Below are 26,130 nucleotides of genomic sequence, written 5' to 3'. Positions count from 1 at the left end.
CTACTTTGCGAGTACCATTGCAAATGTAGATAGATGACTGTGCAGTACATCCATTCATTGTTAATTCTCGAACATACGAGGTGGAATCCAAAATTTTCGGGACTGGTGCTGCCATCTGGAAAGTAGGGGTAGTAGATCTTTGCACTGCTAGGTGGCGAGAGCTGCATATTTGATGAGTTGGTGTGCGGAGTGGCATTCAGCTGGAAGGAAGTGTTGCGTGTCCATAGTAATACTCTGTGTTTGGTGTGTGGCGATTTTACGATGGATCCGCGAACAAAACAGCGTACATTCGTCAGACCGCGTCTGATGATCCAACCTTCTTGCCACGGATTATCACCGGCGATGAGAGCTGGATTTACAGTTATGACCCATGGACAAAGCAACAATCGTCCCAGTGGAAGAGCCCAGGCTCTCCAAGACCCAGAAAAGCGAGACAGGTGAAGAGCAAAGTGAAGAGCACGATCATCGTTTTCTTTGATACCAAGGGAATTGCGCTCAAAGAATTCGTCCCACCCAACCAAACAGTGAATTCCGCGTATTACTGTGACGTTTCGCGACAGCTCTGTGAAAATACGCAGTGACAAAGGCCCGAACTTTGGGGTCAAGGGAACTGGCTGCTGCATCATGACAATGCGCCCTGTCACACGTAATTGCTCGCCAGGACCTTTTTGGCAAAAAACAACATGGCGGTTGTACCCCACCCACCGTACTCGCCAGATATGGCACCTTGCGACTTCGCGCTATTCGCAAAACTGTAACTCAAGTTGAAAGGCCGTCGGTTCGACACTCTAGAGAGGATTCAAGAAGAATCGCTGGCGGTGGTAAACACCCTCAAAGAACAGGACTTCCAGAAAACGTTTGACCAGTGGCAGAAGCGCTGGGACCGGTATGTACATGCGGATGGGAACTACTTCTAGGGTGATGGTGACCATTAGTCATAAGGTAAGATTTTCAACAGCTGGCAGCACCAGTCCCGAAATTTTTGGATAGCACCTCGTATACATCATCAAAGAATACCAGACAGCGATCTGCATATTTCTAGCACCTCGAGCATAGAGTATAATTTACAATCTTTCTCTATGCGGATGGGAGTAACAGGGCATTCTCTCATTCTTAGGGTAAAGTCAGGGACTGAAAGATCCCCTCCCACTGTCTTTGGCCAACCCGCCCTGCAGCGCCGTTACTGATTAAAATCCGCAGCTGACCAGGAGTAGACCGCTACATTCCACGTATCGTGAATGAATGGAGGATGCTATTCCGCACCCATCCAAGTGCACAAGATTTCACCAGGTGCACCCATGTCGAGGAGGTTAGCACCCCTTATCGGTGTATAGAAATAGATTTGAAAGTATTGTGACATAATAGCAGACGGTTAAGAAGAACAAGAAATGGGTGGTTTTAAGCATGATGGAACTCCAGATGGATTGAGTTTGAAGCATTTTACGTAAATAAACCATGCTATCAATTCTAAAGTATTGTTCTAGTGTCTGGGATTAGTCCCAGGAATGTACTGGTAAGAGAAAACATAAACACATGGACCCCTAAGGCTACAATGTTCTGCACTTAAAAATAAGCTACAATGTTAGAACAATGTTAGATTGCTTTAGTTGCCGACCTATTAGCCATCTGGAATGCAACACTGTTAATATTCCAATGTAACAGATATACACCACTGGCCATTGGTTCAAATGCCTCTGAGCACTATGGGAATTAACTTCTGAGGTCATCGGTCCCCTAGAACTTAGAACTACTTAAACCTAACTAACTTAAGGACATCACACACATCCATGCCCGAGGTAGGATTCGAACCTGCGACAGTAGCGGCCGCGTGGTTCCAGACTGTAGCGCCTAGAACCGCTCACTGGCCATTAAAATTGCTACACCAAGAAGAAAAGCAGATGATAAACGGGTATCCATTGGACAAATATATTATACTAGAACTGACATGTGATTACATTTTCACGCAATTTGAGTGCATAGATCCTGAGAAATCGGTACCCAGAACAACCACCTCTGGCCGTAATAACGGCCTTGATACGCCTGGGCATTGAGTCGAACAGAGCTTGGATGACGTGTACAGGTACAGCTGCCCATGCAGCTTCAACACGATACCACAGTTCATCAAGGGTAGTACGTGGCGTATTGTGACGAGCCAGTTGCTCGGCTACCATTGACCAGACGTTTTCAATTGGTGAGAGATCTAGAGAATGTGCTGGCCAGAGCAGCAGTCGAACATTTTCTGTATCCAGAAAGGCCCATACAGGACCTGCAACATGCGGTCGTGCATTATCATGCTGAAATGTAAGGTTTCGCAGGGATCCAATGAAGGGTAGAGCCACGGGTTGTAACATACCTGCAATGTAACGTCCACTGTTCAAAGTGCCGTCAATGCGAACAAGAGGTGACCGAGACGTGTAACCAATGACACCCCATACCATCACGCCGAGTGATATGCCAGTATGGCGATGACACCCAGGTTCGTCGTTGAGTACACCATCCCAGGCGCTCCTGTCTGTGATGCAGCGTCAAGGGTAACAACAGCCATGGTCTCCGAACTCATAGTCCATGCTGCTGGAAACGTCGTCTAACTGTTCATGCAGGTGGTTATTGTCTTACAAACGTCCGCATCTGTTGACTCAGGGATCGAGACGTGGCTGCACGATCCGTTACAGCCATGCGGATAAGATGTCTATCATCTCGCCTGCTAGTGATACAAGGCCGTTGGGATCCAGCACAGCGTTCCGTATTACCCTCCTAAACCCACCGATTCCATATTCTGCTAACAGTCACTGGATCGCGACCAACGCGAGCAGCAATGTCGCGATACGATAATCCGCAATCGAGACAGGCTACAATCCAACCTTTATCAAAGTCGGAAACGTGATGGTACGCATTTCTCCTTACACGAGGCATCACAACAACGTTTCATCAGGCAACGCCGGTCAACTGCTGTTTGTGTATGAGAAATCGGTTGGAAACTTTCCTCATGTCAGCACGTTGTAGGTGTCGCCACCGGCGCCAACCTTGTGTGAATGCTCTGAAAAGCTAATCATTTGCATATCACAGCATCTTCTTGCTGTCGGTTAAATTTCGCGTCTGTAGCACGTCATCTTCGTGGTGTAGCAATTTTAATGGCCAGTAGTGTATTTCCAATGCATGACATACATCCTTGTTGCAGGTTTCTCTAAGATAAACTATGGTAAAAAACTGTAAAATGATACTATGCCCGCATCAATCCTATATAAAATGATCTTCAGTAACGGAGAATACCTCTTACAAGGAAATAGCATCAATCCTATATAAAATGATCTTCAGTAACGGAGAATACCTCTTACAAGGAAATGCACAGCAGAGGCGTCTGACATCTGAAATTTCACGTCATGTCACCACTAACTCTGTAAACAGGACATCTGTCAAGCAGATGTATACATGGGGATTGTAGTGCCTCATAAACACCTGTCGCTAACTTACAATCATCTTAGTTATTAAACTGAAGTTCCGACCTCATACCCAACATGTGACATAGGAACGGAGTACGTCGCATAAATCTTCGTTCGTTTAGAGAAATGTGTCGAAACAGGATGGTCTCGTTTCATCACACATGAGATGGAGATATTTATTGATGTGTAGACCACTTATGCAAGGTTTAATTGGCAGTGCAATATGGCGATCTGTGCAAAGTAGTTTTTCCACTGAAAGTGTCTTCTGCAGAAAAGAAATGTGGACAGTACTCCCATACCGGCAGCATCAGTAATTTGGCGGGTAAATTCAGTAAGAGCCAATCAGAATGCTCCATTCATTCACAAGACATCGTGCTGGGACATACGAGCCTCTACAGACTGGTATGAACAAGATGGGGGCAACGTATCTAAGGAAAGTTCTGAGAATAACATGATGTCTTCCTTGTTCAAGTGTACAAAGACAAGTTGAAGCAGACCATCCATCTCTGGTGGGATGCTGTACCTCATCCGCCATTGTGGCATTAGGATATCTCCAGACCACCAGCTGTAGGACACTGAAAATTCCAGCCATTTTTCTCTTCTATGGGGCAATGCTTCAAATTCTGTTTGTGTAATTGTTCTGATTTTCCCGCCTGTGCTTAGACAGTGCTCTGTTTCTAAACAACAAGAATGATTTTAAGATTAAGAATGTTTTCACAAGTATGCACAGATATGATGACGGCTTTCAGCGGTGAGAACATTCACCATTTTGGAGACGTTTGTTGAAAGCATGACGTCATGATTTCCAAGAAGGGTAACGTGAATTTCCATGCAGACAAGCTGAGACATCACGAATGCTCCTACAACAATGAAAGCGACCCTTAACTATTTCTGCGACGCTTTTAGATTTCCAAGAAGGAGACTTGGCTCTTATTTACATAGACATATGACAGTGACAACCTTTTAGCTGCACGTGCGAGTTTGAGCCACTATGCAAACATCTCACTTGGCGCTGGACCTGCAGCTATAAAAGCTATGGGTCACCCACAGTGGCTAGGTAAACATGTGCACAGTCAGAGGGGTTTCGCATATGGGATGGGCTGTCCCATTAGGGTCACTAGGAAGAATGCATCCGGTCATCATTCCCCTTTGGAGATCTGTAGGAAACAGTTCGCTGATACATCGCGGTCGAATTTCTTAATGGTAGTCTGAAAGCGGTTTTTTTTACATGCAATGAGTGCTGGCGCACTGCATTATTTCGGCTGTTTAAGCTTTGTGAGCGCGTATGCAGAGCATTATACACGCATTATTTCGCCACTTTTACGCGTAGTGAACTTGTCGTGCAACCGTGTACTGCATAGTGAACATCCCTGTAGGCTGTGCAATGCATTATTTCGATAGTTTACGATTAGTGACCGTTTGCAGAGCGTTATTCATGCATTATTTTGGCAATTGACGGGTTGTTTACGTGTCTGTACTGAACTACTTCAGTAGTTTATGAGCAGTTTGTAGGTCTGTAGATTATGAATATATCCCTAAACACGACAGAGCAAGTATTTTGTTTCAGCATAATAAATAAATAAACTACGTGAAATCTGTCTTAAAATAAATAGTTCCAACTTTGCACTGAAAATAAATGAAGTACACTCCTTCCTCTGAATAGATTTGTTGTAGCAGGATTCACAAACATACAAAACTTTTTGAAGGACATCATCTTTACGCCAGTGACTGTTATAGGTTACGCCATAATATCAGCCCTTGATACTGGCCTAAGCCCGAAATTGCAATAGTGCAATAAAAAACCTATAATAGTCACTGGCGTAAAGATAATGTCCTTCAAAAACTCCTTCCTGTCTACAGCAGCTGGACACAGACGAGTCCTTTTCCTACCATTTTTCCCCCATACTGCCGTATTTGATTATGTCATGGAAGGAATAACAGCACCTTCTGGTGGCAGGACTGTGTACTAGGTCAGTTGGACTCTATGACAGCTCAAATTGTTTAAATGAACACTGCATGCAAAATAAAGATTTACGTTTATCCTATCCAGCAGCCCAGTATAGGCTAAGTTTTTTTCCTGCCAACTCCACAAAAGTGGTGATGGTTGGATAACTTATGTCAAAATTTGAACTTCCACTGCCGACATCATTGCATCATTACCACATTTGTCGCCGCCATCTTGGATCCGCCATCTTGAATAAATTTGGCAACAATGTAGAGTGGGGTGTTGCTCTCCTTGCCCTACTACTTACGTACAGATACTGTGATAATAGGTACCTTAATATGTGCCCATTGCAGTGTGTCAGTTGTTTTTCCTCTGCATCTGTCTTCCCACAAGAACATCACATACAAGTAATTTACTACCTGATGTTTGCTGCACAATCAGAACCTCGCAGTGAAGTGGCTGACCCCTGGCAATATAGACTATAGATTTTGTATGTATGTGCCACACTTCAATCCCCAACCTGCTGCCCAGGAGAAAATAAACATTAGTCACTTGCTTCTGCCACATGTACTTGAAGGTACTAGCTATCCTAAAAACATATTACTCATGATAGCCGTGTTTATTAGTCTGCAAATGGAGCAAATAGGATGTAATGTTGTTTAGTGCACTGTTCTCGTTCATCAATAGAGATATCTGCAATTATACCCCTTACATCTGGTACACATACTGACAGCTGTAAACAATGGCCATTATTTATTGGACGATCAAATGGCTGAAATGGCTCTGAGCACTATGGGACTTAACATCTATGGTCATCAGTCCCCTAGAACTTAGAACTACTTAAACCTAACTAAGGACAGCACACAACACCCAGTCATCACGAGGCAAAGAAAATCCCTGACCCCGCCGGGAACCGAACCCGGGAACCCGGGCGCGGGAAGCGAGAACGCTACCGCACGACCACGAGCTGCGGGCATTGGACGATCCAGATCCATGTTTTGAAGATGAAATGTCGTCTGTCTGCTACTATTTCTGTGTTGTTGTTTTGCAGTGCTACTAGCGGGTCTGGCCTGCTGTGATGCGGCCTGTCCCGAGGTCTGCCCAGCACTTTATAGTCCTGTGAAGGCGGTCTGCAAGGGAGGCAGCGAAGTCAAAACCTTCTCAAACGCGTGCATGCTGACTGTGTGGAACTGCGCGCAAAATGACGGTATCGACATGATTATCATTAGTCTAGTGATATTGTTGGTGTTTTTGTTACTATGTACAGTAGTAAGGGATCCTTATTCGAAAACTTAAGTGATATGAAATTGAAAATGTCTGATTAGTATCTTCAGTAATTGTACTTGCTGCTACAATTTGAGAAGAAGTTCTTAAAAATAACGCGTTAACTGACAACTATAGAAATGATACTATACACACAATGTTTGTCAGTCGGGTAACGGCCTGAGACAAAACACCTAATTTCGCTCTGACATGTACTGATTCATATCAAGCTAAATGATCACTCAATAAAACGTGTGAATATTGTAACACCACTCTAATTTTCCAACTTAGAAGTCAGCGGTACAACACTTAAATCAAGTGAGACCACACTGCAAAGCAATTTGCGGTCTTACTCTTCTAAAATTACCGTAGCCAACTACGTGTGCCTCCCACAAACACATCTATTCATTTACGTGCAGTGTGAGGACAAAAATGTTTCTTATAGCGTTGTTGCTGGCAATACTGATATGTTCCTTCGGTAAAATGTGGTATTTAATACGAAGTGAAGATTTGGCTGCATTAAATCATCTTTTATGGTCGCAGCAATACCACCAAAATTTTCAGAGAAGATTAAATTTTGAACGATAGTAAATATGTCACAGCATGGCATGTTACTGTGAAGCCATGTGGAGCAGAATGACTCTCACATGCCTCATTTGGTACGCACACACTATGTTCCATAACTCATCAGAGCTGTTCGACAGCAACACACAAGAATCCCTTACACAATCAAGTAACTCCGTTGACTGCCTCAGCGTCAAGTGCTTTTTAGGTAGACAAAGTAGTCAAGAAAGCAAATGGATTCTGACTCGTAAAAATCTACAGATTGGCGCAGGAAGGTTGTGTGTCATTATAGAGGTTTCCACACAACAATGGTGCTACTGAGATAAGCCTCATCCACCATATGGTGTCAACACATGTCTGCCACACAAAGAGCTAAACACAAGATGTACGAGTATACTGATCAGTGAGCCACTCACACGACACTTAAACACCACTAATTAGCGAATCAGAATATGAGTGTTACAAAACGATAATGACAAACTTCAAGGGGTTGTAGAAGGTGTCGTCAGGAACAAAACTGAGGATGAGAACCCACATCTAGAAACGTCATCCAACGAAGCTACAGAGTGTCGAAGTGCCGCCGCCTGTCTCTAGGCCACCCCTTTGGTAGTAAACATGACTTTGTACACCGACGGACCGTAGGTGGAACGCCTCGCAATATTGCTTGTTGGTCAGTTATCACAGCTGATTGCCACGATCGTCAGCGGGAAAGATGGAACTAATTGCTGCATAGAGAGGCCTTGTCTCCTACAATACGATTTTTCGTTGCCTCGGTGGATTATTGTTTTGGACACAAGTGCCCATCTGTAGTTTATTTGTCTCATGGAATCCTCTAACATTTCCGGGGTTTACGGTATAGAGGAGAAAAATAAACTGCGGATGGTCTATGTCCAAAAACGTATCCCACTGTGGCAACAGAGCAGTGTATTCATAGGAGGAAAGACCTGTCTATGCAGCACCGTCTTCTCCACTGGCGATCGTGAAAACCAGTCGCCACAGCTAAATAATAAACAACATTGCGAGGCGTTCCGCCTACGTTCGTCAGAGTACAAAGTCACATTTGCTGCAGGAGGAGTGGCCTAGCAGCAGGCGGCAGCGCCTGTAACGTCAACTTCATAGCATGCAAAAGTGTGCCTTCTCCAGACAACGACGTGTACCTGTGGTCTGCTGACCTGCATGTTCAACTCACTGAACTGATCTGGGATGAGGCTGGCTGGCAAATGTATCATCGCAGCCTTTCTGCAACTACTGTTGATGGTCACATCTAGATTACAGTGAAATTCCAGAGAAGCAGATATAAGGTGACTATTCAAACCGTACAGTAAATCAAACACCTTAAAGATACTGCTAAAAGGATTTGAGAGATTGACTACCATCTATATTACTAAACAACTAAAGTGGTCAACTGATCACTCGTGTTAGTCGCTGGTTGCCTATCTAACACCTTTCAGGGGCAACAAAAATTTGTTTCTCAGTATTTTTGTAATCATTCGCAGGATTTAAAAATTTTAAAATTCTTTCATAATCTACTTGGCAACGGCCTTGCCGCAGTGGCTACACCGGTTCCCGTGAGGTCACCGAAGTTAAGCGCTGTCGGGCGTGGCCGGCATTTGGATGGGTCACCATCAAGGCCGCCATGTGCTGTTGCCATTTTTCGGGGTGCACTCAGCCTCGTGATCCCAATTGAGGACCGAATAGTAGCGGCTTCGGTCAAGAATGCCATCTTACGACCGGGAGAGCGATGTGCTGACCCCACGCCCCTCCTATCCGTATCCTCCACCGAGGATGACACGGCGGTCGGATGCTCCCGGTAGGCCACACGTGGCCTGAAGACGGAGTGCTTTTTTTCATAATCTACTCATCAACACATATAGCCTTAAGTTAAAGATTAAAATTAGTAACTGTTAATAAGTCTTGAGGCCAAGTGCTGCACAGTGTGCTACTAACTCAGGCTGTATTCATCCAGTATGAGAGAACTTAAGCGACTTACCACATACTTTAAGCATAATTTCAAACATTTTATAAAATTTTGCTCGCTGACGCACTCCACAGGATAATGACAACAAAAGTTTATCGCTTACTTTATTTTCGGTATTCGTGCAGCAAAACTTCAGCATCAGACATGACGTTTTAATTTATTATCTCTTCATTACTAACTATGTCACTAGACTTACTGCAGACAGTATCCATACATACTACTGAATGTGCCTGCGTAATTATGTCATTGTACAACTCATGGTTCAGTTGGTACGTCATCATAAAAACCGAGATACGTGAAAAACTTGCATTTCTTAAAATGGAGTAGAAATGACCCAGGCTACACTCATGCATTGTTTGATAATGAGACTACTTTACGACTTCAAACAAATTTTATACTTAATTTCAAACATTTACTGAGCTTTTTCTTACTTACAGGTCCATAGGGTAAAGATAGGAAAACAGTTAACCGCTTACTGACTGTTCTCTACTCATGCGTTGAAGCTTCCGCAGCAAGCATGACGTTTTAATTTATTATATCTCTACTAGTAATTCTGTTCCCTACCCACATTGCAGACATGATCCACATATACCACTGAAGGTGGCTACAAAATTGTATCATTGCATGAAACATAATTAAGCAGAAAAACTAGATTCTCCGAATAATATAAGTAGTTCTCAGATAGGTTGTTTACAGAATTAAAGAAAAAAAAAAGCTGTATAGCAAGATGGTCCTCGTATGAGTTACCAAATTACCGCATTAAAAACATGAACATAAGTGTCATTAGAATTGAAATTTTCATTTGTTTGCATTTAAATACACCGAAACCAATGAAATCAATGTAATTAAGTTTTGCGTTTTCAACTGTAATGGCTTTACATGCTTAACGTCAATTTTTTTCACAAATTCACTCATTTGTAAAGAAATCAGACACTTGAAGCTCTTTCATAAACAGCATTTCGATTTTTTAAGGAATCGAGGTTGGTGTGGATAGTGGTTCTACTGGTGAATGGGTATACAGTTGGCTTAATAAAAATGGATAATTTACGTTTAAAAAATGACTGTGCACTCATCAGATGACATTTCCATACGCACTGAAAAATCATCATATATATATATATATATATATATATATATATATATATATATATATATATATACAGGCTACTAATTTATTCAATTCCATCACCTTTAAAATCACGCATTAGCTACATAACACATTCAAACTGATGATACAGTTCTGTAATCCATATTAGTTGTATGTTGTAATTTTTCTAATTTGTGAAACATTTTTTTGTTGACTCAACGTGTATTCTTGCAAATTTTTACTACGCACAGTAAATATTTTACCCCGAAGAAATTTCTTCATTACGAATGTTTACACTCGCTAACGAGCTGCCAAATCTGTTTCCTCTTATTCGTTGGCAGGGGGGAGGAATGGCGGGGGGATGGTGGTGGGAAAGCTTAATAGCATCTCTTGAAACGTATTTTCTAATTCAGAACCACTTTGTAACAATTATATCTCCTATTGACCATTTTACCGAAACCTCTAAACATAGCTTGGTACGTTGGCAGCTATTTGAAATAAAGTCTTTAATATCCATGTAATGTTCCACTTTCAAAACCTGAGATTAATATTTGTCATACAAATTTTCACCGCATCAAAATTCAGGTGGATGTCAGAATAAAGTTAATATTTTTAACAGTTTGATAGAACACATCATATTTTGTGAGAAGTACAACGGATTTTGTGAGTAAATTAAAGAATGTTCTATTTCTCAACTTCTCCCTCTCACGCAAAATGTCTGGATGAAAATATTTAACTTGAGCACACAGCTTCAATGCATTTAAAAACATTCATGGTAACAGAATGAATACGATGACTTCTTTAAAGAAATATATTGAAGCTGAAGCTGTAGAATACTGCTTATACAAAAAAATGTAGAATCCAATGGTGGTTTTTAAACGATCTTTGGATAGTTCCTTAAACGGTGTTACAATGATTTCAGGCACTGAGAACCATAAGGGTCCAAAGCACAGTAACGAAGTTTGGAGAAAAATACATGTTTTTGAAAATCAGATTTTTAGGGTAACCATCTATCTCATAGGTCTCGCTTTTTTTTTTTAACCAAGCCTCAACAGGTTTATCTGAACCTGAAGCCACAGAATGCGCTTAACCGTGAAGTGCTGGAATAGGTCACAATTGTGTGTGTGGTGCATTTAGTGCCTATTCTTTATGTTCTGATTCTAGTTTCACATTAATTGCAAACTTGACAACTGTCTAAATACGCTATTGAAACTTTCCTATATATGAAAATGTTGTGGATTAACATTAATAATAAATATAATCTTAAATATTAATTAATATTTCATAACATAAAGTTAGTACATTGTATCTTCATAGGAAGTATAGGATATTGAGGCTTGGTTAAAAAAATAAGTGAGACCTATGAGATTGGTGGTTTGTCTAAAAATCTTCAGATGGGAGGGACGTGCATCCATGCTACAATCTCAAAATCGATGACGATGTGCTTTAGGCCCTTATTGTTCTCAGTTCCTCATTTGATTGCAAAGTAGTCAATATTTCCACGTTTGAGTTCCAATATTTCACAGTTTTGTTTGATTCTGATGTACTGTTCTTCAGTACATTGAACATTTTTTAGTTCTTTCCAAATCCCAGAGACTCTTCTCCACGGAAAATGTGATTGGATAATATAAGAGTTTAAGTTCGAGTGACAAATTTGTCAAAATGACAGCATTGACAGTATTTAATTTGCTGTTTTTTCTGTTCCAGACTGCAAAGAAGTAGCGGTGGCGGTAGCATAATGTAACCAAGAAGGAGAAAGCTGCTTTAGATGCAGTTATAGTGTCTAGTGCAAACGTTCTGCCATGTTTCACTTGCCGTCATTAAAAAATAATAAAGTGATAGCCATGTTCAGCCATATGATTGCTTCCTGTTCCTTTCCAGTTTGTTCGGATTTCCTACAGGCAGCTGAAGGGTGATGTCTGTACTATAGATAGTGTGTTATCCTTAGTCTGTAGAATACTTTTTAGAATGACAGCGAACTAATATTCACACCCCTACAGAGTACGATGTCATCTACTTGTGTTTTACTTCTGAAGCCAGCACACAGCATTAAAGAAGCGGCAGTCAAACGTACGAGTACATCATACTACACATAATAAAGTGTACAAATGAAGTCTTTATAATACGAGATTGTGCTGACAGGGGAAACTCCCCATTGTACCCCCTTCAGATTTAGCGCTAAAATGTCCCAGTGATCAGCCTGTGAAAAACTAACTACAGATAAAGCATGAAAACAGAGGAGGGTGTACTGAATTGTAAAAAGAAAAACGAAATAGAAAAGTGAACGGCCCAAGCTCAAGATGTGCAACTCCAAGCGAATTACAAAAATCACGGCGTAGTGTTTGTGTGGTCACGGTGCCGGACAGCAAAGCGGAGGATCCGCGTTCAGATCTCCATTGTGCCCCTTTCTTATCACAAAATTATGAACATTGAGTCCGGTCATTGACGTGTCTGTCCTCCTTCTGCAATTCTCATAGTTTATAATGGTTATAGAATATTATTTATGTGGTAAGAATATGTTACCGTCGCAAGTAATTGTGATGAATAGTGACACAAGGCGAGATGCCGCACATACCTCTCACAAAAATGAAAAACAACAAACAAACGGGTGTGAACTATGTCACAACAAAGGAGTTCAAGAGTCAAAACTTACAAAACGGAACGCAAGAGTCATAACATGTGGTACTTGCGTACAACAAATAGGAGGTACGTACGTGTGGAGATCCTTTCTTAAGCATCGCTGTTGCAAATGGACTTTACGACACGTCACAGACACAAATCTGAGCACAGTGAACAGATATGCCAATGACCGGACCGACAGTTCACAATTTTATGAAAAAAATATATATACACAAAAAGCAGGAGGGATATTTGGAGCCGGCCGGGTTGGCCGAGCGGTTATAGGCGCTACAGTCTGGAACCGCGCGACCGTTACGGTCGCAGGTTCGAATCCTGCCTCGGGCATGGATGTGTGTGATGTTCTTAGGTTAGTTAGGTTTAAGTAGTTCTAAGTTCTAGGGGGCTGATGACCTCAGAAGTTAAGTCCCATAGTGCTCAAAGCAATTTGAACCATTTTTGATATTTGAACACCTGTCTCCCCTGTGGTAATCCAACACCGTGACCAAATAAACACGACGCCAGGTTTCTCCCACTACGCTCAGTGTTGCACAGCTTAAACCTGCACCGTTCATTGTTTTTGTTTTGCTTCTTTTTTGACAGTTCAGTACATCTTATTCCTGTTTTCGCGCTTCATCTGTGTTCAGTTTCAGACGGGCTATCCACTGGCCATTTTACTACTAAATCTGAGAGGCCTACGATGGGAGTTTCCATTGTGATAACATATAGCTGAATTCAGGCTCGTCGAGGAACATTTCCGAGAGCTATGGCAATCATAACAACCAATACACAGAATACATAGAACTTTTTTTTCGATACCTTATAACACTACAACTGTGTTTACGTAGCTTATGCGATCAAGTACCAAATTTGGTTTACTGCGTACAATGCCCCAACAGAACAAGTAGTCCCGTCACGGAAAAGCCACGTATAACACTTCTGTCTGCTACTACTATACCATAACCTTAAAGCTGAAGGCAGTTAGTATAATGAAATTATTCTTATTCAAGTAATAATAGTATGAAGAAGCAGAGCAGTGTTACCCTCTGAGAGGAATTTTGTTACGTTGACCGTGTTGTACCTAACAGAGGTGGCTTATCGGAAGTGAAAGTCAGAATTACGTAAACATTCAAACATTAACAAATAATATTTTACCTAGCTACAATGTTTAAAGAATAAAGAAAACGGTCGCCAGCCTAATTAGGCAAGAGAATGATTAACATTTTTGTTCAAGAAAACAGTTATTAATACTTTAACGGTCAAACACAACCTACACTTTACCACACACGAGTGCTATGAACTCTGACACCCGCATATGTTAATCTTAAGGTTGGAACTAACAGCTAGAGCATCACAAACTATTTGCAAAAATATAACAGATAACGAAACACACTACTACTTTCAGGACTTATTCAAACTGAATTGTCTTTATAACATTACTATTAATATTCACTGCAGAATCATTAATTGGACATAGGTTCAGTATTATTGTTCAAACATTTTCCTAGCTGACATAAAATTATAAATGTAGTTCACTGCAAAATTATGAACTGGTCACAGGTTAAGTATCTCTCAACTAAATACTATTCTATTTAGAATGAAAGTTAATTGGAGTTCACTGACAGGTTACTTCTCAGTGTCTTTTGAATAAAGAAATTATTCTTTTCATAAATAGTGGTATTTCTATTAACTGTTATTTATCATGAGCATAAAGGATAAACTGTGGATCCTATTACACTATCAATACACTTTCAATACCCAAAAGAAACAAGTGCTTTGCAAGCATGAGTATATAACTTTCCACAACAGCAGTTTTCCACTTTTACTACAGTGAGACACAAAATTAACATATTTGTAAGATACTGACTCACCTTCTGCGATTTACAACAGACAGCAATGTGATCATTTACTAAGCAAAACTTTATAAGCCTCAGTCTTAAGAACTTTTAATTTTGAAGTTGGCAACAACATATTAATAAGCAGTTTTAATAGGAAAATTGTTTTCAGCAAGCTACATTTACTTTAACTCACTCTCTTGCCACATTAACTTTAACTTTCTTTTTACTATGTTCAAGAAGTATTAATTAGCAAAACACTGGGCTTTAATGTTCTTTCAGTAAGGACACCCGGTAATCACTTTAGTTCAAACGGAGAGGAACCTGAGAGGTGTTATGATAAGGAAAAAAATCAAGGTAGGTACATAAATTCAGTTATAAATTACCTTATATTTGAGCACACTAACACATCCAAAAAGCTGATCCTTCACTGTACATTATTATAGTGTTCCGTTACGGTGATAGCGCAATGTGGTTTCGATTGCATGTTAGTAGGTGGATTTGCAGGTATAATTACTGGACTCTGTCATTTCTTGGTGGCGTTTGACAATTCCAGAATATTTCCAGCTGTTCATCCATCCATCCGAGGCACTGGAAAGCGTCAAAAAAGCCTCTCTCGGAACCAGCACAATATACAACTTTTACACGCGCAGTCCACAGTTTGGTAACCAGTCCCCGACTGACTCTTTGTTCCACCTTTTCTACCTAGACCAACCAGGAGAACCACAACACCTTTTACGTATGACATAACTAAGAACCCTAAGTGAAGGTCAGCAGTTTACACAACAGCAACCAAACATAACACATAAAACAGAACATTTGCATATACTGACATTTCTACAAAAAATTATTTAAACAAAATAACAACTATATACATTAAGTTTTGTCTCCTTCCAAATATGACAAAAAATTTAAATGATAGATACATTACATAGCATAGAATCAATCCATGACATCAAAGTTTTTACAAAGAAAGGAGTATACAATTTTGTGTTATTAATTCAATATAAACATTTACAGAAGCTTAACGATGTAACATTAAATAAAACAAAAAGCAAAAATAAATGATTAGAGTATTAGAGCTATGGTGTTACAACCTCTCCCATAATTTCACGCTGCGTTATTTACAATGCCGCTCTCGTTTAAATACATTTGGAAAGTTACAAGTGTGGAAATATTTTGCGGTTTAAAATTTCGTTTCGAAATCTCTGTCTTACCTTTGTCTAACGTACCTGAAAGCTTCCTCAGTTTCCGGGTCTCTTCAAAGAATAGAACCTAATTTCAACTGTCTTAAACCAAGAGTTATGAATGATTAAATGGTAGAAAATCCTACCACGGGGCTCCCCTCCTATTCCTTACCTCGTATTCATATTACCTTTGTAGTAGCGCTACCCTTCCTTTCCATGTTATAGAATTCGAGTCCTCCATCACAATTAAATTTTCGGCTTCCTTAATTATCTGAAGAAATTCCTATAGCTCATCACAGATTGCTTCAATCCCTTCACCATTTGCGGAGCTAATACACATAGAAAGATGTGCTTGCTGCTGTAGTGGGTTTTGGCTTACTTGTTAGTGCCTATCTTGGTAAGATAATGCACCCACTGTTCTGTTCATAGCCGCTTATCTGCATTCGAGAGATCTTGTTCCTCTCTCAATTGCACTTTACGAACTTCCGATATCCATTTCTCTATTTAAGTTCTTTAACGTAACTATACTACCAAGGAACTAACGAGGGGATTTCCAAAAGGCAGACATGTCGTTTCATGCTAAGACCATTGCTCAACATGTATATTGCGCTGCCGTGAGAGAGGGCGGGTTCTCTGTTCCCTGCAGTGGCAGTTCTGCTGCGCTACAGGTTACCGGTGCACCACATTGTGCCAGTGAAATGGTGAGGCGATTGCAAACGTACTCCAAAATTGAAGTATGTGGGATAGTACGATTCTTGTTGAGAAAGCGTCTATATTCTACACAGGTCATCATCATCACCACCTTTCTTTCAAGGATCAGGCTATTGCCTGTTTCGAACTCACGAACAAAATCATTCCCACCTTTTCCTAGGCCTTCCAATACCTCTCTCCCCATTCGACTTGTAGTTCAAGATCTCAGGAATTCTGTCACGTGGCATTCTCATCAGATGTTGTTTCCAATCTTCACAATATTTTTGAATGTTTTCGTTAATGCTGGAAATATTTGACTCTGTTCTAATATCTTCGCTTCTAATCATATCCCTTCCTGTGCAGCCCTACTTCTTTCTAAGGAACCTCACCTTTGCGGTTTGAATTTTGTTTTCTTGTCTTTTTGTGGTAACCCAGCTTTCGCTTCCGTAGGATAACACCGGAACCGCCAATACTTTATAGAATTTCATGGTGGTTTCTTTTTACACTTTGTGGCTCAATGTTCTGCTGATGTTACCACAGATAGTTTGGAATTTGTGTATTTTATTTGAAATATAACGGTCCAGATCAAAACTTATAGCACAGCCTAAATAAGAGATTTGAGACACTTATTCTAAAACTGAATTATCCAAAACAATTTTTGATCTAACTGGGAATTTTCCTCGGAATACCATTATTTTTGTTTTGTACCTAGACATTTTAAAGTTGTCCTTCTAGCAAATTTCGTTCGGTGGGTACACTGATCTTTGGATGTCATCTTCATTTTGTTTAATAATATCGATGTCATCAGCAAACAAAAGTACACAGATTCTATACAGATTCACCATGAAATTCTGGCGGTGTATGGATAAAATGCAGTGTCACGTTTAACTGTACTGAAATATGCCAACAATTTCACCAAGGCCCGACAAAAGAGAATGATGGTGATGGGCAAGGATGGACATCGACATCGAACACCGAAAAAATATCTGGGCAGTCGAGAAAATGATTCGTAGCAATCGCACCTTTTTCCAACGACGATGCTCTAGAAAGGCCCTGCCATCAAGTAGCGGATTTCTGTCGTTGGGGAATTGAACGATTAGTTGAATCTTCCAGACATTGTGAACAAACTCTTCGTGACTATGCTGACAAATATTTCCATGTGTCTGTGTCACTTTGAACTGTAGTGCAGCATTCAATAAAAGTTACTTGGCACGCCACAACACTGGGTTAGCCTAAGTGAGTAATCGGGTTTAAAAGCACTATTTATTCATATATGTGCGACGCACAAAGGTAGGTGATACATGATATGGTAAGTACACACACTAAGGTTCTGGGACCTGTCCAATGCGTGAGCCCGTGGTCAGGTGCCACATATCCAAACGTTATTTGGAATGTTTCTGTCAATGTCCATCACAACAGCATTGATGCGTTGCTGCAGTTCTTGCAGCGTTGTTGGCATTGGGAATATATAAACTTGGTCCTCATCATAACCCCACAGGAAAAGATCAAATGGCGTGAGATCTGGCGGCTTCGGCTTCCAAGACAACAGACGAACATCACCTAGACCGTTGAGAAAGGGGCGGTAAATTTTGTTCCAGTGTGGTGGCGCCCCGTCGTGTTGAAAAATCAAAGTGGAGGAATTATCAGTCACTTGAGGCAACAACCGTAATTGGAACGTAACCCGAGTACATGGAAACTTCACCGACTGTTCGATGAGGAAAAACTTTTCTCTTGAATGTGGCACACTGAAATTCAGTTTTGACAAATCCTTTTCCAACTCCACACAGACATGTGGTAGTTCAGCACGCCACACTCTTGCATTGTGGCGATTCATGTTCCCCAACAGATGGAAAGTTCGTTTGTTGCTGAATATCAAAATTCCTGCAAAGCCATTAATCATCATCTTGCATAGCTTGCTGCACTACGCTACAAAACTCCAATCGGAGGGCATAATCAGCTGTAGTCAGTTGCTTCAAACTCTATGATTTGAAGTACAAACATCACCGCAAAACATTCCACACTCTTTTCTGTGGAATCCACAGTCCACGGCTTGCACGGAAGGTTGATTTTTGTGCGCCGTATACAAACCACGTGCTTCTCGATTTCCTCTGAGACACGCGGTTGCCTGTGCTTTTCCGTTTACACAGACAACCAGAGTCACGAAACTGCGAAACAAACGCAAAATGATCTGCCGACCAGTACAGCTTTCCCGTATGTATCGAACAAATGCACGCTGAACGGTCGTAACCGACGAACACTTTGCATATTGTAACACGCAAATATTCTTCAGCTGCATTGCCGCCATCGTGTAGAGTACCGTCACAGGCCTGCCATCTAGCATGCACGAGAGCCACGAGGTGGGCTTTTTAAACTTGGTGAGTGTATTTTCATGTATCACCCGTCTTTTTATATCGCATCACATACTTGTCAATAAACAGTGCCTTGAAACACGATGAGTTATTTAGGCTGACCTGCACTTTCTGGGCCGGCCGCGGTGGTCGTGCGGTTCTACGCGCTTCAGTCCGGAACCGCGTTACTGCTACTGTCGCAAGTTCGAATCCTGCCTCGGGCATGGATGTATGTGATGTCCTTAGGTTAGGTTTAAGTAGTTCTAAGTTCTAGGGGACTGATGACCTCAGATGTTAAGTCCCATAGTGCTCAGAGCCATTTGAACCATTTTTGCACTTTCTGATGTCCCCTTGTAACGTGTCTTGCTCCGATCCGTAGAATGCCAGTTATAGTTTTGCTGACTACAACATTCTCCTGAGCAGACCCCACCCAGTGATGAGAAACAGTGAATATTTTACACCGAAATATTTTACCCAAGACGAGGCCATCATCATTAAGCCACACAGTTCAGTCCCACGTCCTCAGTAAATATGGCAGCAGCGGCTCCCTCTCGCTTACAGGCGTTCACAGGTTAATGTTAAAAGGCCAGATCACTCTGTCATGACTGTTGCCCCTGAGTCGTAATCCCATATCGTGCTTATATCAGAAATTGGGCTCGTACTGAGAACTATGAAGCTATGAGCTATGAAGAGGCGCTTAGAAAATCGTGTTGCACACAGGTGAAGCATCTGCGCCAAGCGCTCAGAAACTGTCCGGGATCAAATGTTCAAATGTGTGTGAAATCTTATGGGACTTAATTGCTAGGGTCATCAGTCCTTAACCTTACACACTACTTAACCTAAATTATCCTAAGGACAACCACACACACCCATGCCCGAGGTAGGACTCGAACCTCCGCCGGGACCAGCCGCACAGTCCATGATGTCCAGGATCATCTCACACTGATATTACTTCATAATTTCAAGAGTGTTTTTACGAGTACGTAGAAATGACGTTTTTTGTATTATACTACAAACAAAGTTCATATTTTGTTTCCGTTTCTAATAGAAAAGTGACAAAATTTACGTAACAAAAGCCATATTATGTGAAAACGACGAGCATAATACGAGGGTCACTCCAAAAGAAATGCACACTATTTTTGTAAAAATACAGTTTTCATTCTGCATGTGTGAAAGCTATACAGTGTGCAGATACATCCTTCCCGCTTGTTTTCAAACTTAGTTCAACCTGTTCCCGTGAGTGGCGCCGTCACAACATGCCTTCAAGATGGCTGCTACACTTGACGTTCGTCAGAAGCAACGTTCTGTCATAGAATTCCTGTGCTGTGAAAAGGAGACAGTGGGAAACATCCACAAGAGGTTGAAAATTGTGTACGGAGATGCTGCTTTCGATCGCAGTACAGTTAGTCGGTTGGCAAGCAGGTTTCGTGATGAAAGCGGGGACGGCAATATTGAGGATTGTCCTCGCAGCGGCAGGCCTCGTACTGCACACACTCCAGACAATCTGCAGAGAGTTAACGAATTGGTGACTGCAGACAGACGCATCACAGTGAACGAATTGTCACGCTACGTTGGAAGTGTTTGCAGAATACTGAAATTGTTGGCGTTAAAAAAGGTTTGTGCCAGGTAGGTCTTCAGGATGTTGACAGTGGCTCACAAAGAAACAAGAGAAACGGTATGCAGCGAACTTTTGGAATACGAGAATGGTGGAGATGAATTTCTTGGAAGAATTGTGATAGGTGATGAAACATGGCTCCATCATTTTTCACCAGAGACGAAGAGGCAGTCAGTGGAGTGGCATCATGCAAATTCAGCCAAGATAAAAATTCAAAACCACACCTTCTGCTGGAAAAGTTATCGCTATGGTGTTTTTCGATTCCGAAGGACTCTAGCTTGTGGACATCATGCCAAGTTGGAACCACCATAAATTCTGATGCATATGTGACGACACTGAAGACACTTCGAGCTCGACTGAGTCGTGTTCGACCACATCGGCAAAAGCAGGATGTTTTGCTGTTGCACGACAATGCACGGCCACATGTCAGTCAAAAAACGATGGAAGCGATCACAAAACTCGGATGGACAACACTGAAACACCCGCCTTACAGTCCTGACATGTCTCCACGTGGCTATCATCTCTTTGGGAAACTGAAAGACACTCTTCGTGGAACAAGGTTTGAAGATGATGACTCCCTTGTGCACGCTGCCAAACATTGGCTCCAACAGGTTGGTCCAGAATTTTACCGTGCGGGTATTACGGCAAGAAAAAAGGAATAAAAGTGAGATAGTGTTAATACTTTCATCCTTCCTTACCTCCTCTGCATTACTGCAGATGATGTGTCACTGAGCACATTTGTACTGTGCATGCAGTACACGAGAGGTGCCTAGTTGCTTCCACTGCCCTGTGTGGAATACATAAGTTCTTGTACACTTCACTAACCTGCTGTCTTCATGATGATGATGTCCCCAGCGCAGAAAACAGCACGCTTGGTCGTGGATTCTTCTTCTTGAGGCTGAAATTAACTTCGCAAGGAACTGCTGCTACGAATAAACTATAACTCATTTGGGATGCCACTCGCGTTTTTATTGATATAGACACGAGAAACAATTCTTGATCACAACGTATTGAACCTATCTTTCCACAGTCATTATATATGGCTAAAATAACATGAAATACATCCTGCCACAGACAACATGTCTGTCTACTGGAACCGTCAGAACTGGAGAATAAAATTACATGAATCAAATACTACTATTACAGACAACATGTCTGTACCTAGCGACGGTCGGAACTGTAGTAAAGAAAATTGCATGAAACAAATACTGCTATAACAGACGACATGTCTGCCTACTGGAACGGTCAGAACTGGAGAGCCGGACTGCCCGAGACACTTCGCGCGCCAAGCCAGCAAGGCGTGACCCGAACGCCACCGAAGTTCATCGGCAGTAATATCGTCAGTCTTTTGTTTTAGTAATACTTTAATTTTAATAATTTTGAAATGGCTGATTGATAGCTGGCTGTTGAGAGATGTTTATTTAAAAAAGAATGAAGTAATTTGGATGACAGGTTTAATTAATAATAGCAACTAAAGTTTAACGTTTTGGCTCTCTACCGCCGAAAACAGCAGCCAATCACAGAGCAGCAGCATCATGCAGGCGGTCTTTCTCACGGGAATGGTACCGAATCTAACATCTGTCACCGCTACCTCATCCCACATTGCGTCATCTCTATGCTTCTTGCATCTCCACTGACCTGGGAATAGCTTCCTGGAGCCTAATATGATGGCTGAATAAGCCAGAAATATTACAGGATACAGGCGCTGGTTCCAATATCGCATAAGGCAGTTGAGAGGGATGGAAATTATGTGGAGAAATGAAAATATTGTTCCTAAAGGATGTATCTACGCACTGTAAAACTTTCAAACATGTAGAATAAAACATGTATTTAAAAAAAATAGTGTGCATTTCTTTTGGAGTAACCCTCGTATAAAAAACGAGGAGCAGATAATTAAAAAGATCAACTTATTCACCAACGGGAGACGTAACGGAGCTGCTTGACTACGCAGAGAAGGTAGGAAATTCGCGCAATAGCTTGCATAATTTATATATATATATATATAATAAATAGTAGCGCCTCTCTTGTCGTAGTTAGCTTTTTTTCCCTTTTTCCTCACCGTTTCCCTAGTAGAAAATTTATCAATCGAAAGGACTCAAAAATCATATCAAACTTTGACTCATCGCTACAGTGTAAGTTAGTAAGAAAATTTCAATCATTTGTGTCGTAATAGTTTTCGACAAATTGACAGGGATTTATCGAAACGCGATTTCACAGGAAGTTGCAGGTATACATAAAAATTTTCTATTTGTTTTTATTAATTTTGACTGATCAAACATTACTCATTGTTCATCGTAATACAGAAGTTGTAGTTGGCCAAGATGGCGGTGATTTGCACGAACAGATAAATGAAATCGAAGGGCCAACCGCACAGTTAGCAGAAAGCCGACATAAATCTGAGATAGGTATCACACATGTAACAAATGACAGCACATATACACAGACAAACAGTGATGATACCGTGATGACTATCCACGAAATTGATTCACGAGTCTCCCGAGGCGATATATCGCTGCTGAACGAAACAGAGGAACTAGAAACAGCAATGTATTTTGCCAACATAGGAGGGACATCGATTATCGGTAATCCGAATATTAACACGCAAAGTACAGCTGATAGCAACGAGAATAGCACCACCAATGCTCTGTTACAGGTATTACACTAAATTCCAAGATATGAACACAAAATTCAATACAGTTTCACAACAGCTTGGTAACTTGAACACAAACTGTACCGATTCGTCACAAGGTTTTTCAGAAAAAAACAGATGTTCGAAGATTTCCAAAACAGGGTCACACGAAAATTCAATGATCTGACAAAAAATCTACACACAGAGATATCTGAGAGTTTAAAAGAAATGAAAAAACAAAAAGGAAGTTATTTCTGACGTTAAAGGAAGTATTGATGTTTTGAACGAAAAGGTAGGTTCAATTGGTAACAATCAAGAACACGTAGAAAGTGAATTAAAGAAAATCACGGACACGAGTAATAGTATAAGAGCAAATCAAAACCAAACTAACGTCAACAAGCTACACAAGAACTATGAAGGTTTATCATTGGCAGTAGAAGAGCTAACATTAAGAGTAGAAAACGTGGAATTAGAGTCTGAATGTGCCAAAAGAGAAATAACTCAGGTAGGGAAAAATTTATACGATACAACTAAAAAAAAGCAGAAGCAAGTACCTAAGATCAGAGCAGTACATTAGCGCAGAAGGTAGTATCTGAGTGCAAAGTCTATGTAGACGTTGTATAAGAGGCCTTGAAGAATAAGGAAACCGAATCGTCAAATGACGTACAGTCGTGGACAAAACGAGCGAAACCCCTCGCCATTTCGTTATGCTGATCCGCACAGCTTTAAAGTCTGCTACACAGCATAACAGGCAAGGCGACGAAGTGCTACACCAACATACTGTGCACAGGTGTGAAATTGAGAATAGAGTGCTGCGGCGCTCTGTGTTTGACCGGTCAAGGCTCGCCTGTTGACGCGGGGACCGAGCCGCTCGTGTCCGGCCCCACACGACTCGGCTCGGTCACGTACTCGCCCCATGTCTCTTGTCCGGATTCCGGACACGCGGATAAGCAAACATGACCGGTCACCGCTGACGTCTCACTTCGCTCCGCCCCGGCTCGCTGCACTGTACTGTACAAATCCAAGGCCTCTCTATCTCTCTCTCTCTCTCTCTCTCACACACACACACACACACACACACACACACACACACACACACACACACACACATATATATATATATATATATATATATATATATATATAACACACGCAATGTATTTATCTCTGTTTCTTCCTCTCTTTTAATAGAAAAGTAACGTTTAGTAGAACGGGTACGTGACACAGCTAAATTGGAAAGTAAAACGATATTTCAGTACAATCGCGGATAGAAGACGAGTCTCACTTCCAAACAGAAGATTTATTTTTCCTTTCATTAGCAAGAAACATTAAATAAGTGCTTTCCCTGTAACCTAGAAGACAACGATCTTCATAAAGAAAGCGCATAAAGAACATTAAACATTTACAAACGTAACTTGTCATACTTTTCACTTGTTTGCAACAGAAACAAAATTATCGTTATTGTTGATCAGCAGTAAATCACTAAAGCGTTCCGGATTTTATTGGCTGCGGCGATTTGTTAGTAACATGCCGGCTTTACTAAAGCATCTTTCACTAAGTGCGCTTGTTGCTGGGATACATAAAATACGTCTTGCAACTGCAGCCAGGCCTGGCAGATATGTTTCATGTCTGCTCCACCCCTTAAGATGTCATCCTCATCTTCGAGGTGCATTAAAATGTAGAGATCTACTTCATCCGCTGCGGATGATCTGTTGTTCCTCCATTCCTTGAAACGATCTCTCTTTCTGGGTGGTGGTGACACAGTACTTGAAGGATGTATGACAATAAACAAAAGAGACAAGTACTACAGAACTGATGTGGAAATCATCGAAACGTCCCCGTGAAAACGAGATGTTTTACGTTAATGAAATATTATACAAATTATAGCATTCCCATTGCTCTGTAATACACTATCCACCAACTATGCAAAAACGATTATGTTAATGATTGCATGTTGTACCTGCGTAAGTAGCACACATTCGTCGCACATTGCTAAGAATTTCCTGCTTCTCATTTATTTCAAGCATATTAAGACCACGGAAAGACGGCCAAAGAAACGAAGCAATTTTATCTCTGGAAGTGATCATAATCTTCTGACAAACGAAAGTCAAGGCTCGATTTTTAATCCTTTGTACCTCCTGATGAAAAATACGTATCTGTTAGTACACATCTATTACGGTAGGTAATTATAAATCTATCACGTATCACAATGAAACAGTGCTTTTAACTGCAGTAATTACTCACCTGACAGACAATGTCATAGACACTGCAAATTTGTTGCAGTTTGTGAAACCAAAGAAGAAATAACTGGACTGTCGGTTCTTTTTCGCCTTCTAATTCATCTGTGGCCTCTTTAAATGGTCTCAGAAATTACGCAATTTTTCAATCTCTAAGCGCCGTCAGCAAAGCAGCAACTTCGTTATACTGAGTGTGTAAGGATTCCAACATAGTGTACAAGCTGTTCCAGAGTGTACAGACCTCTTGTTTCAACGATGATTTCAAAGACGAGCAGAGGCCACTTTTTTAATGTACCTTACGATGCATTTTGCAGTATTTATTGTTGATGCGATGTTCGGGGCATGATTTAACAAGAAGTTATCTTCATCGAAAATGTGGCTAGGTGCTGTGTTTATACAGTGAGCAGCACAAGGAATCCTTTAGTGATTTTCCAAAGCCTTTATCACATTGGCACCCTAGTTGGATGTTTTATTACTGCCGGATCCCTGAAGGAGGTGTATCTTCGTGAGGTTTCTTGCAACTGTGTTTCTTTAAATGAGTGGTTCCCGACTGGAAACACAATAATGTGGATCAGTTTAGGCACGATACGTACCCAGTAGACGCACTGTTTTCGTCTACAACCAACAGAAATGTACGCCATACTTGGCTTTTTAGACCTTCCCGTTTCTTCAATGTGTAAACATTGGTTTCAATCT

The sequence above is a fragment of the Schistocerca piceifrons genome, chromosome 7 (assembly GCF_021461385.2).
Source record: "Schistocerca piceifrons isolate TAMUIC-IGC-003096 chromosome 7, iqSchPice1.1, whole genome shotgun sequence".
Taxonomy (NCBI): Eukaryota; Metazoa; Arthropoda; class Insecta; order Orthoptera; family Acrididae; genus Schistocerca; species Schistocerca piceifrons.
This window is presented reverse-complemented; position numbering follows the sequence as displayed.